Raw genomic sequence first — 15,341 nt, 5'->3', positions numbered from 1 at the left:
AAAGCTCAGAACCTTAGCACACCCCCAAAGCACTCGCGTAACTCCTTCCAAGATATCAACGTCAAACTCTAATAACCATGGGAAGTAAAATCGAAGCTTATGTTTACAGTCTTCATTATCGGAGCGGCAATGGGACACACTTGCTTCTGAGCCCAAAAGACGACGACTTCTTCAGGAAGAAAGTGTTCTTAATTCAATTGATGAGGAATGTGGAGTTTACCAGCCTAAACTATGGAAACTAGGGCTGCTTATGAAGCCATGCTCAGCCTTATTCAGCAACAAATTGGTGGACAACCCTTTAGTATTTTGAGTGAAGCTGCTGATGAGATATTGGCCGTGTTAAAAGACGGCAACTTTAAGAACCCTGAAAAGAAATTGGAAATTGAAAAGTTGTTAAACCCTATTTCGGACTAGGTGTTTGATAAGTTGGTGTTGATTGGGCGACTCATCATTGACTACCAATTAGATGGTCGCGATGATGGCGATGAAGCTCTTGATTATGATATTGGTTTATCAGTTGAGTTTGAGGAGAATGAAGAAGAAGAAGATGAGGAGAGTGAGCTTAATGATGAAGATGAGGATGATGTTGTGCTGGAAGCCGATGGTTCTGGCGCTATGCAAATGGGCAATGGCATTGAGTAAGATGAGATGCAGGAGACAGATGAAGGAATGGCTTTGAATGTTCAGGACATAGATGCTTATTGGCTTCAAAGAAAGATTTCTCAAGCTTATCACGAAGCTTATTATTTAGGCTGGTATATTAGAATTCGATTAAACTTCAGTCTTCATTATCGGAGCTTATGTTTGCGCTCTTCATTATCGGAGCTTTTGTTTACAGTTCGTGCCTAGGAGGTGAAGAATAAAAGAAGGTAAAGAGAAGAAAAAATAGAAATTTAATAAATTAATTTTGGAAAAGGACAGGGCCCACAAATTGGGACCTTGAACATACATGTGTTAACAAAATGTGAATGAATGGATGATGTGGCTATATAAAATATTAAATTAAATCCATGTCATCAGCAATTGAGCAACACGCATCATCACAAGTGTTTATTAGTAGCCATTTTTTAAGTAAAGGTATTCAAATGTGAAACACAAGAGTTCATATATCGGCTTTACAAACTGATGCAAGTTTAAGTGGCCAGGAAGTCATTTCCCCTATTAAGTAGTACTATTTTATGTTTAAATGACGAAAATATTTTTAAAGTTGTTAACTATAAAAATGAACTAATTACTGCAAGGAAAAAATAAACCAAGGAAGTATATGTTAATTGGGCTTTAAAATTGATTGAAATTCTTTTTTTTGGCAAGTTCAGAAGTTTCATCGATTATCAAATTTATGGTATATGCATTTTGCTCTATATGAATTATTGGTGCTCTCATTCATCTGGGTCTAGAAGTCGAGACACTTTTTATGTCATTTGACAGTTTATACTTCGTTAGCCTAGTTTTCCAGATGTTAAATGATGAATATTGTGCAATAAAACTGACATTTGTCCTTTGGAAGGAAAGCAAAAAAAACTAATAAAAAGTAATTAGTTTAAATTCATATGGTTCTTTAACAAATGTTAATAGAAAGGAAAATTTAATAAATTATAAAGATTTAGGAATGAAATTTATTTTTAAAAAAACAAAATCCAACGAAAAAAATTTAGTTGTTTCCAACTTAACAAACCTCAGAATCGGCGAATTAACATATGGAAGAACGCATAAATGGAGGAGAGGTGGAGGAAAGAAAGAAAGGAAAAGAAATAGGAGTATCCGAATTAGGCTTGTTTTGTAGGTTATTTTTGAAATTATGAAAAGTTATAAGGGATAGAGTAGTAAAATAATTGGTTAAATATGGATAGCTTTTAAGTTAAAAAGTAATAAGTTGAACAGCCTAACTTTTTGCTTTTATTGCTTATTTTGGTTCACAAACATGGTTTTAAAGCACTTTACAAAGGCAAAAATAGCTTAAAAGCCCATCCAAACACCCTCAATATTTTCCTTAACCCTTCTGCAGTTTTCTAGACCATAAGATGTAATTTTTAAAAGAATATGATGATTTAGGGGTCGTTTGGTAACTGGTTACTAGTTGGGGGTAAGTTATCTATGTATTATTAGCACAAAAAAGTTATTTATGTATTAAGAGTAGCATAACTCATACTCCTTCCGTTTCAATTTATGTGAATCCATTTGATTGGGCATAGAGTTTAAGAAAAAAGAGAAGACTTTTGAACTTATGGTGTAAAATAAGGCACAAATACTTTCTGTGGCTATAAATCATTGCATAAAGGTAAATTATTTCTAAATAAGGAAAATGGTCATTCTTTTTGGCACAAACTAAAAAGAAAATAGGTTCACATATATTGAAACAGAGGGAGTATCATGTTTGGTAGCGTTTAGTTACTTTGTATAAAAATCAGCATAACAAGTAAATCACAATGTACAATGTTTGGTTGATATTTTCTAATTCTACATAAATAAAATATATACTCCATAAGTTATTAGTCGATTTGTATACTGTTTTATGGGGACAGAAGATAGAATGACTAATAAGTATATGTATTAATACTATATGGATTACAGAAATGACAGATTTACCTTTTGTCACTTCATATTTAAATGTTTTTCTTTTTGATAGATTGATCTATATCAAACTCTTTGGAATGTGAGAATGAAGATAGGAGATGTTGATGTTGCTCGCTCATAGGCTCTTCTCTTCTCAATCTATTAGAGAAACAATCAGTAAACCGAAATATTTTTCTCTCGATCCAGCACGTGCAGGTTGTTATGTCCTCGAGGTTAGAAATTTCTAAACTCGTGCTTTTCCCTTTTCCTCTTATTCTCCTTTAGTTTTTTACTCTTGTAAATGTGCAGGGAGACGAGTTTCTGGATGAAATCCTAGATTTTTTTCAATATTTTCGAGTAAAGTTAAAGTTTTGAGTATACTTAAATTTAATGCGTGCGTTATTTTGTTTGTTTGATAAAAAAAATTCTTTCCAATAAAAGGAGATTCTTGGATAATCAATTTCTCTAGCTTCAGTAACTGCAAGATGAGAGCAACCATTTTATGTTTGAAGTGGTTTCACTTTTCTTTGAAGATTTAGAAACAACAAAGGTGTCACGGCCCTAAACCCGGACCCGGTCGTGATGACGCCTCTCGTGAAGATAAGGTCAGCCGACACTTTCCCATTTCAGTTTTTAAGCAATTAAATAATAAGAATCAAGTCTAAAACATGATAAATAATCCAAAAGTGAGCAGTTAACCGTACAGTTACAAAAAATAAATCCAACACATCCCGATACCGGGGTGTCACTAGTCATGAGCATCTATCAATATGCTACAAGTCTGAAATGCCTACTAAACTATTACAGAATAACTGATAAAGAGATAGAATGAGATAAAGGGGGAGAAACACAGGGCTGCGAACGCCAAGCAGCTACCTCGTGAACTCCGAAGTCTGCCGGGAGCTCTCAACTCGCGCTAGCAGGATCAGCAACGCCTGAATCTGCACACGGGGTGCAGGGAATAAAGTGAGTACTCCAATTAAATGAGTAATAATCATAAATAAATGATTGAGAGATATGTGCCCTCGGGGCGAACCAGCCACTCGGGCTATATCTCACATCACAATGGGTACCCGCGCTCACTGGGGGTGTGCAGACTCCTGGAGGAGCCCCTTACCGCCCAAGCGCAATATCAAGTCTTCTCGTTCCATCATCACTAGGCTCTCGGCCTCATATCAACAAGCCACCTCGTGGCGTACATATCTCAGGCCCTCAGTCTCATAATAATAATCAGGTGTTTCCTCACAACATAGGCCCACGGCCTTACTCAGTCGAAATCCTCACAAGCCACTGGGGTAATTGTAAAACATGATTCTCAGCCCAAAATATCGTTTAAAAGATCCTTTAAGTGTTAAAACAGAGTAGACATGCATGGCTGAGCTATGAAAAAAGTAGAATATTGCATGACTGAGTACAAATATAAAGTCAAAACAGTAAGGAAATGTCAGTAAAAATCCTCTAAGAGTTGGCACGAGGCCCAAATATGGCATTCAGCCCAAACATGATGAAAGCAAATAGATTTCAGTCAAATACGCGGTAAAATAATCATTCGGGACGGACTAAGTCAGAATCCCCAATAGTGCATGACCCCACGCTCATCATCAAGCGTGTGCGTCACCTCAATATAGCACAACGATGTGCAATCCGGGGTTTTATACCCTCAGGACATCATTTACAATCATTACTTACATCCGGTCCAAACTCTAGCCCGCGATGCCTTTTCCCCTCGAATCGGACTCCACTCGCGTCGAATCTATCCAAAATCAGAATCGCGGCGTCAAAATATGCTAAGGGAACGAAGTCCAAGAGAAAATAATCAATTTACAACACAAATCTCGAAATTACCAAAACCCGACCCTCGGGCCCACATCTCGGATTTCGATAAAAATTACATCAATGGACTCCTTATCACTTCCCGAGTTCATTCATACCAAAAACATCAAAATCCAACCACAAACGCCCCCTCAAATCCCAATTTCTAGGTCTCCAATTTCAAGCTCCGGTTCTTCAATTTTAGGCTTAAATTCCATGATTAATTAGGTAGATTTCACATTAGAATCGAGTTTTAAGTCCTTGAATCTTACCTCCAAGTGATTCCCCTTTAATCCCTCTTCAATCCTCTTCAAAAATCTCCAAAAACGCTCAACAATGGAGGAAATAAACCCCAAAATCGCGGACAAGATGACTATTTAAACCTTCTGCCCAGGCCTGAAACGTTCATCGCGATCGCGGGACCTCCTTCGCGATCGCGAAGCACAAATTCTCAGAACCCAATTTTTACCCTATGCTAACGCGTCAACTCCCACGTGAACGCAATGCTCAGGCATCCTACACTACGCGATCGTGGACATGGGACCGCGTTCGCAATGAACAAACTCCAGGTCAATCCCCTGGTCCACTTAACTCTACGCGAACGCGACCTTCTCCACGCGTTCGCGATCAATAACCTCACCACCTTATGCGATCGCATCTCCAACTTCACGAATGCGAAGAACAACCTGGGCTGCCCCCCACAAAAGCTCTACGCGATCACGAGACTCCCTACGCGATCGCGAAGAAGAAAACTCTGCAACAGCTGAAGCTCAAAAATCTGCAACTTTTCCAAAGCATGAAATGATTTGATTGACCACCCGAAACTTACCCGAGGCCACCGGGACCTTAATCAAACATACCAACATATCCCATAACCTCATTCAAACTTGTTCCATCCTTCGGAACGCTCAAAACAACATTAAGACACAAAATTCGGATCGGATTCAAGCCTAAGAATTCCAAAATCTTCTAAACTACTTTTTTGATAAAAAAACCCAACCAAACCACATCCGAATGACCTGAAATTTTGCACACACATCCCAAATGACACAACGAAACTACTGCAACTCTAGAATTCCATTCCGACCCCTATATCAAAATCTCACCTACTAACCAGAAATCGCCAAAAATCCAATTTTGCCAATTCAATCCTAAATCTACTCCGGACCTCCAAAACTCATTCCGATCACGCTTCTACGTCCCAAATCACATCCCGAAGCTATCTGAGCCATCGGAACTCACATCCGAGCCCTTTAACACATAAGTCAACATCTGGTTGATTTTTCTAACTTAAGCTTCCTCAAAAGAGACTAAGTGTCTCAAACCTTACCCAATCTTCTCTGAACCCGAGCCAACCAATCCGATCATATATAGAACTGATAGACAAAGCAATAAGAAGCAAAAATGGGGGAAACAGAGCGGTAACTCATGAGACGAATGGTCGGGTCGTCACATCCTCCTCAACTTAAGCAAATGTTCGTCCTCGAACGAGTCAAGAAACATACCTGAAGCCTCAAATAGGTAGGGATATCTGCTCCGCATCTCCCGCTCAGTCTTCCAGGTAGCCTCCTCCACGGGCTGACCTCTCCACTGCACTTTCACTGAAGCTATATCCTTTGACCTCAACTTTCGAACCTGACGCTCCAAAATAGCTACTGGTTCTACATCATAAGTCAAATCACCATCCAACTGAACCGTGCTGAAATCCAGAACATGAGACGGATCCCCAATATACTTCCGGAGCATAGAAACATGAAATACCGGATGCACACTCGACAAGCTGGGTGGCAAAGCAAGCTCATAAGCCACATCCCCAATCCTCCGAAGCACCTCAAAAGTCCCAATGAACCGAGGACTCAACTTACCTTTCTTACCAAATCTCATGACACCCTTCATGGGCGAAACCTTCAACAGAACCTTCTCACCAACCATATAGGACACATCTCGAACCTTCCTGTCAGCATAACTCTTTTGCCCCGACTGCGCTATACAAAGCCTCTCCTGAATCACCTTCACCTTTTCTAAAGCATCCTGCACCAAGTCTGTCCCCAATAGCCTAGCCTCACCCGGCTCAAACTAACCAACTGGAGATCTACACCGTCTCCCATACAAAGCCTCATATGGAGCCATCTAAATACTTGACTGGTAGTTGTTGTTATAAGCAAACTCTGCAAGCGGTAGAAACTGATCCCATGACCCTCTGAAATCAATGACACAAGCATGCACCATGTCCTGTAATATCTGAATAGTGCGCTTGGACTACCCGTCCATCTGAGGGTGAAAGGTTGTGCTCAACTCAACCTGAGTACCTAACACTCGCTGCACAGACCTCCAAAACTACAAAGTAAATTGAGTGCCCCTATCTGAAATGATGGAAACTAGGACACCATGCAAATGAACAATCTCCCGGATATAGTTCTCTGCCAACCGCTCTAAAGAATAGGTAGTACACACATGAATGAAGTGCGCGGACTTGGTCAGCCGATCCACAATCACCCAAATAGCATCGTACTTCTTCAAAGTCCGTGGAAGTCCAACTACAAAGTCCATAGTGATCCGCTCCCACTTCCACTCTGGAATATCCATCCGCTGAAGCAAGCCACCTGGTCTTTGATGCTCATATTTCACATGCTGACAATTGAGACACCGAGCTACAAATCCCACAATGTCCTTCTTCATTCACCTCCACCAATAGTGTTGCCTCAAATCCTAATACATCTTCGCGACACCCGGATGAATGGAATACCGCGAGCTATGGGCCTTCTCCAGAATCAACTCCCGAAGCCCATCCATATTGGGCACACAAATCCGGCCCTGCATCCTCAATACCCCGTCATCACCAATGGCCACATCTCTAGCATCATCATGCTAAACTCTGTCCTTAAGGACAAGCAAACGCGGATCATCATACTGGTGCTCTCTGATGCGATCATATAAGAAAGACCGAGAAGCCACACAAGCCAATACCTGACTAGGCTCCGAAATATCTAACCTCACAAACCAATGGGCCAAGGCCTGAACATCAACTGCAAGAGGTCTCTCCCCAACTAGAATATAGGCCAAACTCCCCATACTCACCGCTTTTCGGCTCAAAGCATCGGCCACCACATTGGCCTTTCCCGGATGGTACAGAATAGTAATATCATAATCCTTTAGCAACTCCAACCATCTTCGCCGCCTCAAATTAAGATCATTCTACTTGAACAAGTGCTGGAGGCTACAATGATCAGTAAACACCTCACAAGACACACCATATAAGTAATGTCTCCAAATCTTCAACGCGTGAACTATGGAAACCAACTCTAAATCATGAACGGGGTAGTTCTTCTCATGGGGCTTCAATTGATGAGAAGCATAAGCAATAACTCTACCCTACTTCATCAACACACAACCAATACCAACACTCAAAGCATCACAATACACGGTATATGAACCTGAAGCTGATGGCAAAGCTAACACTAGAGTTGTGGTCAAAGCTGTCTTGAGCTTCTAAAAGCTCTCCTCACACTCGTCCGACCATACAAATGAAGCACCCTTCTGAATCAACTTGGTCAAGGGCAATGCGATATACGAGAATCCCTGAACAAACCGGCGATAATATCCTGCCAAACCAAGAAAGCTGCGAATCTCTGTAGTTGAGGACGGTCTGGGCCAACTCTGAACCGCCTCTATCTTCTTCAGATCAGTCTGAATACCCTCGATGGACACCACTTGCCCCAAGAAAGCCACTAAACTGAGCTAAAACTCACACTTGGAGAATTTTGCATAAAGCTTCTCCTCCCTCAATCTCTGTAGCACAACTCTCAAATGCTCTATGTGCTCCTCCTGGCTATGCGAATATACCAGAATATCATCAATGAATACTATGACAAACAAGTCGAGATAAGGTCGAAACACATTGTTCATCAAATGTATGAACGATGTTGGGGCATTGGTCAGCCGGAAAGACATCACCAAGAACTCATAATGACCATATCGGGTCTTGAAAGCCGTCTTAAGAATATTCGAGTCCCTGATCTTCAACTGGTGATAACCCGAGTGGAGATCAATCTTGGAGAACACTCTCGCTCCCTAAAGCTGGTCGAATAAATCATCAATGCGAGGCAAAGGATACTTGTTCTTAACTTTATCCTTGTTCAATTGCCTATAATCAATGCACATCCTCATAGTGTCGTCCTTCTTCTTCACAAATAGAACCGGCGCACCCCAAGGTGACATACTGGGCCGAATGAACCCCTTATCAAGGAGTTCCTGAAGCTGCTCTTTTAACTCTTTCAAATCCGCTGGTGCCATACGATACGGCGGGATAGAAATGGGCTGAGTGCCCGGCACCAGGTCAATACCAAAATCAATATCTCTGTCCGGCGGCATGCCCGACAGGTCTGCAGGAAACACATCGGGAAAATCCCTCACACCTGGAACAAAATCAATACTGGGAGTTTCTACACCAACATCCTTCACAAAGGCTAGATACGAAAGACAACCCTTACCAACCATACGCTGGGCCTTCAAGAATGAAATTACCCTACTGGGAATATAATCAGTCAAACCTTGCCACTCAATCTGTGGCACACCCGGTATAGCCAAAGTGACTGCCTTGGCATGACAGTCCAGAATACCAAGACACGGAGATAGCCAATCCATACCTAAAATAACATCGAAATCCACCATACACTATAATAAAAGATCCACTCGGGTCTCCAGGCCCCTAATAGTCACCACACATGACCGGTACATATGGTCTACAATAATAGTATCGCCCACCGGAATAGATACATGAACAGGTGAAACAAGAAACTCACAGGGTATACCCAAATAATGAGCAAAGTATGATGACACATAAGAAAAGGTGGAATCGGGATCAAATAATACAGAGGCATCTCTGTGGCAGACTAAGAAAATACCTATAATGACAGCATCAGAAGCAATAACATCGGGTCTAGCTGGAAGTGCATAGACTCGGGCCTGACCGCCACCTGATCGACCTCCCCCTCTAGGGCGACCCCTAGCTGACTGACCTCTACCCCTAGTTGGCTGGGCGGGTGGTAGTGAAGTAACTAGCGCTGAAGCCGATGACTGACCCCTCTGCTGAGATGAACCCGCAAGATGATGAGGACACTGCCCCTACATATCAAACGGCCACCTCGTGGAATATATATCTCAGGCCCTCGGCCTCATAATAATAATAATCAGGTGTTTCCTCACAACATAGGCCTTCGGCCTTACTCAGTCAAAATCCTCACAAGCCACTAGGACAATAGTAAAACATGATTCTGAGCCCAAAATATTATTTAAAAGATCCTTTAAGTGTTAAAACAGAGTAGACATGGCTGAGCTATGAAAAAAGTAGAATATTGCATGACTGAGTACAAATATAAAGTTAAAATAGTGAGGAAATATCAGTAAAAATCCTCTAAGAGTTGGCACGAGGCCCAAACACGGCATTCAGCCCAAACATGATGAAAACAAATAGATTTCAGTCAAATACACAGTAAAATAATCATTCGGGACGGACTAAGTCAGAACCCCCAACAGTGCACGACCCCACGCTCGTCATCAAGCGTGTGCGTCACCTCAATATAGCACAACGATGTGCAATCCGGGGTTTCATACCCTCAGGACATCATTTACAATCATTACTCACCTTAATCCAGTCCAAACTCTAGCCTGCGACGCCTTTGCCCCTCGAATCGGCCTCCACTCGCGTCAAATCTATCCAAAATCAGAATCACGACGTCAAAATATGCTAAGGAAACGAATCCCAAGCGAAAATAATCAATTTACAATACAAATCCCGAAATTACCAAAACCCGACCCTTGGGCCCACATCTCGGATTTCGATAAAAATTACATCAATGGACTCCTTATCACTTCCCGAGTTCATTCATACCAAAAGCATCAAAATTCAACCACAAACGACCTCTTAAATCCCAATTTCTAGGTCTCCAATTTCAAGCCCTAGTTCTCCAATTATAGGCTTAAATTCCATGATTAATTAGGTAGATTTCACATTAGAATCGAGTTTTAAGTCCTTGAATCTTACCTCCAAGTGATTCCCCTTTAATCCCTCTTCAATCCTCTTCAAAAATCTCCAAAAATGCTCAACAATGGAGGAAATAAACCCCAAAATCGCGGACAAGATGACTATTTAAACCTTCTGCCCAGGCCTGAAATCGTTCATCGAGATCGCGGGACCTCCTTCGCGATCGCGAAGCACAAATTCTCAGAACCCAAATTTTACCCTATGCTAACGCGTCAACTCCCACGCGAATGCGATGCTCAGGCATCCTACACTACGCGATCGTGGACATGGGACCGCGTTCGCGATGAACAAACTCCAGGTCAATCCCCTGGTCCACTTAACTCTACGCGAATGCGACCTTCTTCACGCGTTCGCGATCAATAACCTCACCACCTTATGCGATCACATCTCCAACTTCGTGAATGCGAAGAACAACCTAGGCCGCCACCCACAAAAGCTCTACGCGATCGCGAGACTCCCTACGCGATCGCGAAGAAAAAAACTCTGCAATAGCTGAAGCTAAAAAATGTTAAACTTTTCCAAAGCATGAAATGATTCGATTGACCACCCGAAACTTACCCGAGGCTACCGGGACCTCAACCAAACATACCAACATATCCCATAACCTCATTCAAACTTGTTCCAACCTTCGGAACGCTCAAAACAACATCAAGACACAAAATTCGCATCAGATTCAAGCCTAAGAATTCCAAAATCTTCTAAATTATGCTTTTGATCAAAAACCCAACCAAACCACATCCGAATGACATGAAATTTTGCGCACACATCCCAAATGACACAATAGAACTACTGCAACTCTGGAATTCCATTCCGACCCCTATATCAAAATCTCACCTACTAACCGGAAATCGCCAAAAATCCAATTTTGCCAATTCAATCCTAAATCTACTCCAGACATCCAAAACTCATTCCGATCACGCTCCTACGTCCCAAATCACATCTCGAAGCTATCTGATCCATCGGAACTCACATCCGAGCCGTCTAACACATATGTCAATATCAGGTTGATTTTTCTAACTTAAGCTTCCTCAAAAGAGACTAAGTGTCTCAAACCTTACCAAATCCTCTTTGAACCCGAGCCAACCAATCCGATCATATATAGAACCGATAGACAAAGCAATAAGAAGCAAAAATGGGGGAAACAGATAGGTAACTCATGAGACGAATGGCCGGGTCGTCACATCCTCCTCAACTTAAGCAAACGTTCGTCCTCGAACGAGTCAAGAAACACACCTGAAGCCTCAAACAGGTGAGGATATCTGCTCTGCATCTCCCGCTCAGTCTCCCAGGTAGCCTCCTCCACGGGCCGACCTCTCCACTGCACTTTCACTGAAGCTATATCCTTTGACCTCAACTTTCGAACCTAACGCTCCAAAATAGCTACTGGTTCCATATCATAAGTCAAATCACCATCCAACTGAACCGTGCTGAAATCCAGAACATGAGACGGATCCTCAATATACTTCCAGAGCATAGAAACATGAAATACCAGATGCACACTCGACAAGCTGGGTGGCAAAGCAAGCTCATAAGCCACATCCCCAATCCTCCGAAGCACATAGAAATGCCCAATGAACCGAGGACTCAACTTACCTTTCTTACCAAATCTCATGACACCCTTCATGGGCGAAACCTTCAACAGAACCTTCTAACCAACCATATAGGATACATCTCGAACCTTCCTGTCAGCATAACTCTTTTGCCTCGACTGCGATGTACGAAGCCTCTCCTGAATCACCTTCACCTTTTCTAAAGCATCATGCACCAAGTCTGTCCCCAAGAGCCTAGCCTCACCCGGATCAAACCAACCAACTAGAGATTTACACCGCCTCCCATACAAAGCCTCATATGGAGCCATTTGAATACTTGATTGGTAGCTGTTGTTATAAGCAAATTCTGCAAGCGGTAGAAACTGATCCCATGACCCTCCGAAATCAATGACACAAACACGCAACATGTCCTCTAATATTTGAATAGTGCGCTCGGACTGCCCGTCCGTCTGAGGGTGAAAAGTTGTGCTCAACTCAATCTGAGTACCCAACTCTCACTGCACAGACCTACAAAACTGCAAAGTAAGCTGAGTGCCCCTATTTGAAATGATGGAAACTAGGACACTATGCAAATGAACAATATCCCGGATATAGATCTCTGCCAACCGCTCTAAAGAATAGGTAGTACACACAGGAATGAAGTGCGCGGACTTGGTCAGCCGATCCACAATCACCTAACTAGCATCATACTTCTTCAAACTCCATGGAAGTCTAACTACAAAGTCCATAGTGATCCACTCCCACTTCCACTCTGGAATATCTATCCGCTGAAGCAAGCCACCCGGTCTCTGATGCTCATATTTCACCTGCTGACAATTGAGACACCGATCTACAATCCCACAATGTCCTTCTTCATTCTCCTTTACCAATAGTGCTGCCTCAAATCCTGATACATCTTCGCGAAACCCTGATGAATGGAATACCGCGAGCTATGAGCCTCTTCCAGAATCAACTCCCGAAGCCCATCCATATTGGGCACACAAATCCAGCCCTACATCTTCAATACCTCGTCATCACCAATGGTCACATATCTGGCATCATCATGCTGAAATCTATCCTTTAGGACAAGCAAATGCGGATCATCATACTGACGCTCTCTGATGCGATCATATAAGAAAGACCGAGAAGCCACACAAGCCAATACCTGACTGGGCTCCGAAATATCTAACCTCACGAACCAATGGGCCAAGGCCTGAACATAAAATGCAATAGGTCTCTACCCAACTGGAATATATGCCAAAATCCCCATACTCACCGCCTTTTGGCTCAAAGCATCGGCCACCACATTGGTCTTTCCCGGATGATACAAAATATTAATATCATAATCCTTTAGCAACTCCAACCATCTCCGCTGCCTCAAATTAAGATCCTTCTGCTTGAACAAGTGTTGGAGGCTACAATGATCAGTAAACACCTCACAAGACACATCATATAAGTAATGTCTCCAAATCTTCAACGCGTGAACTATGGCAGCCAACTCTAAATCATGAACGGGGTAGTTCTTCTCATGGGGCTTCAACTGACGAGAAGCATAAGCAATAACTCTACCCTCCTTCATCAACACACAACCAATACCAACTCTCGAAGCATCACAATACACGGTATATGAACCTGAATCTGATGGCAAAACTAACACTGGAGCTGTGGTCAAAGCTGTCTTGAGCTTCTGAAAGCTCTCCTCACACTCTTCCAACCATACAAATGAAACACCCTTCTGAGTCAACTTGGTCAAGGGCGATGCGATAGACAAGAATCCCTGAACAAACCGGCGATAATAGCCTACCAAACCAAGAAAGCTGCGAATCTCTGTAGCTGAGGACGGTCTGGGCTAACTCTGAACCGCCTCTATCTTCTTTGGATAAGTGTGAATACCCTCGCTGGACACCACGTGCCCCAAGAAAGCCACTAAACTGAACCAAAACTCACACTTGGAGAATTTTGCATAAAGCTTCTCCTCCCTCAATCTTTGCAACATAACTCTCAAATGCTTTTCGTATTCCTCCTAGCTATGCGAATACACCAGAATATCATCAATGAAGACTATGACAAACGAGTCGAGATAAGGCCGAAACACATTGTTCATCAAATGCATGAACAATGTTGGGGCATTAGTCAGCCCAAAAGACATCACCAAGAACTCATAATGACCATATCGGGTCCTGAAAGTCGTCTTAAGAATATTCGAGTCCTGATCTTCAATTGGTGATAACCTGAGCGGAGATAAATCTTGGAGAACACTCTTGCTCCCTAAAGCTGGTTGAATAAATCAACAATGCAAGGCAAAAGATACTTGTTCTTAACTGTTACCTTGTTCAATTGCCTATAATCAATACACATCCTCATAGTGTCGTCCTTCTTCTTTACAAATAGAACCGGCGCACCCCAAGGTGACATACTAGGCCGAATGAACCCCTTATCAAGGAGTTCCTGAAGCTGCTCCTTTAACTCCTTCAACTCCGTTGGTGTCATCCGATATGGTAGGATAGAAATAGGCTGAGTGCCCGGCACCAGGTCAATACCAAAATCAATATCTCTGTCTGGCGGCATGCCCGACACCATGACACGAAGATAGCCAATCCATGCCCAAAATAACATTGAAATCCACCATACACAATAATAAAAGATCCACTCGGGTCTCCAGACCCCTAATAGTCACCACATACGACCGGTACACATGGTCTACAATAATAGTATCGCCCACCGGAGTAGATACATGAACAGGTAAAACAAGAGACTCACGGGGTGTACCCAAATAACGAGTAAAGTATGATGACACATAAGAAAAGGTGGAACCGGGATCAAATAATACAGAGGCATCTCTATGGCAGACTAAGACAATACCTGTAATGACAACGTCAGAAGTAATAACATCGGTTCTAGATGGAAGTACATAGAAACGGGCCTGACCGCCACTTGGTCGACCTCCCCCTCTAGGGCGACCCCTAGTTGACTGACCTCCACCCCTAGTTGGTTGGGCGAGTGGTGGTGAAGTAACTGGCGCTGAAGCCGATGACTGACCCCTCTGCTGAGATGAACCTGCAAGATGACGAGGACACTGCCTCTATATATGACCCATCTCTCCACACTCATAGCAACTCCCGGGTGCTGGAGAAGGGGACTGAAGGGAACCCCTAGCATCGAAATGACTAGCTGATGCACCTGGCATAGAAGAGCCCTGAAGTGATGGAGCACGGGACGAACTCTGAGCTGGAAAGGCACTAAGTGATGATTGGCCCTAATGAGAACCATGAACCGATGACACCCCACGATAACCTGGGCGAGCTGGCTGGGCATGCCTGAATGGACGGCCTCAACCGTGCTGAAACTGTCCTCTCGAAGGAGCGCCACTATAACTGCTAGATCCTCGAGGCCTCTTGGCCTCT

Source organism: Nicotiana sylvestris, chromosome 5 (genome assembly GCF_000393655.2).
Source record: "Nicotiana sylvestris chromosome 5, ASM39365v2, whole genome shotgun sequence".
Lineage (NCBI taxonomy): Eukaryota > Viridiplantae > Streptophyta > Magnoliopsida > Solanales > Solanaceae > Nicotiana > Nicotiana sylvestris.
The sequence above is the reverse complement of the archived record's forward strand: the minus strand, read 5'-3'. Positions refer to the sequence as shown.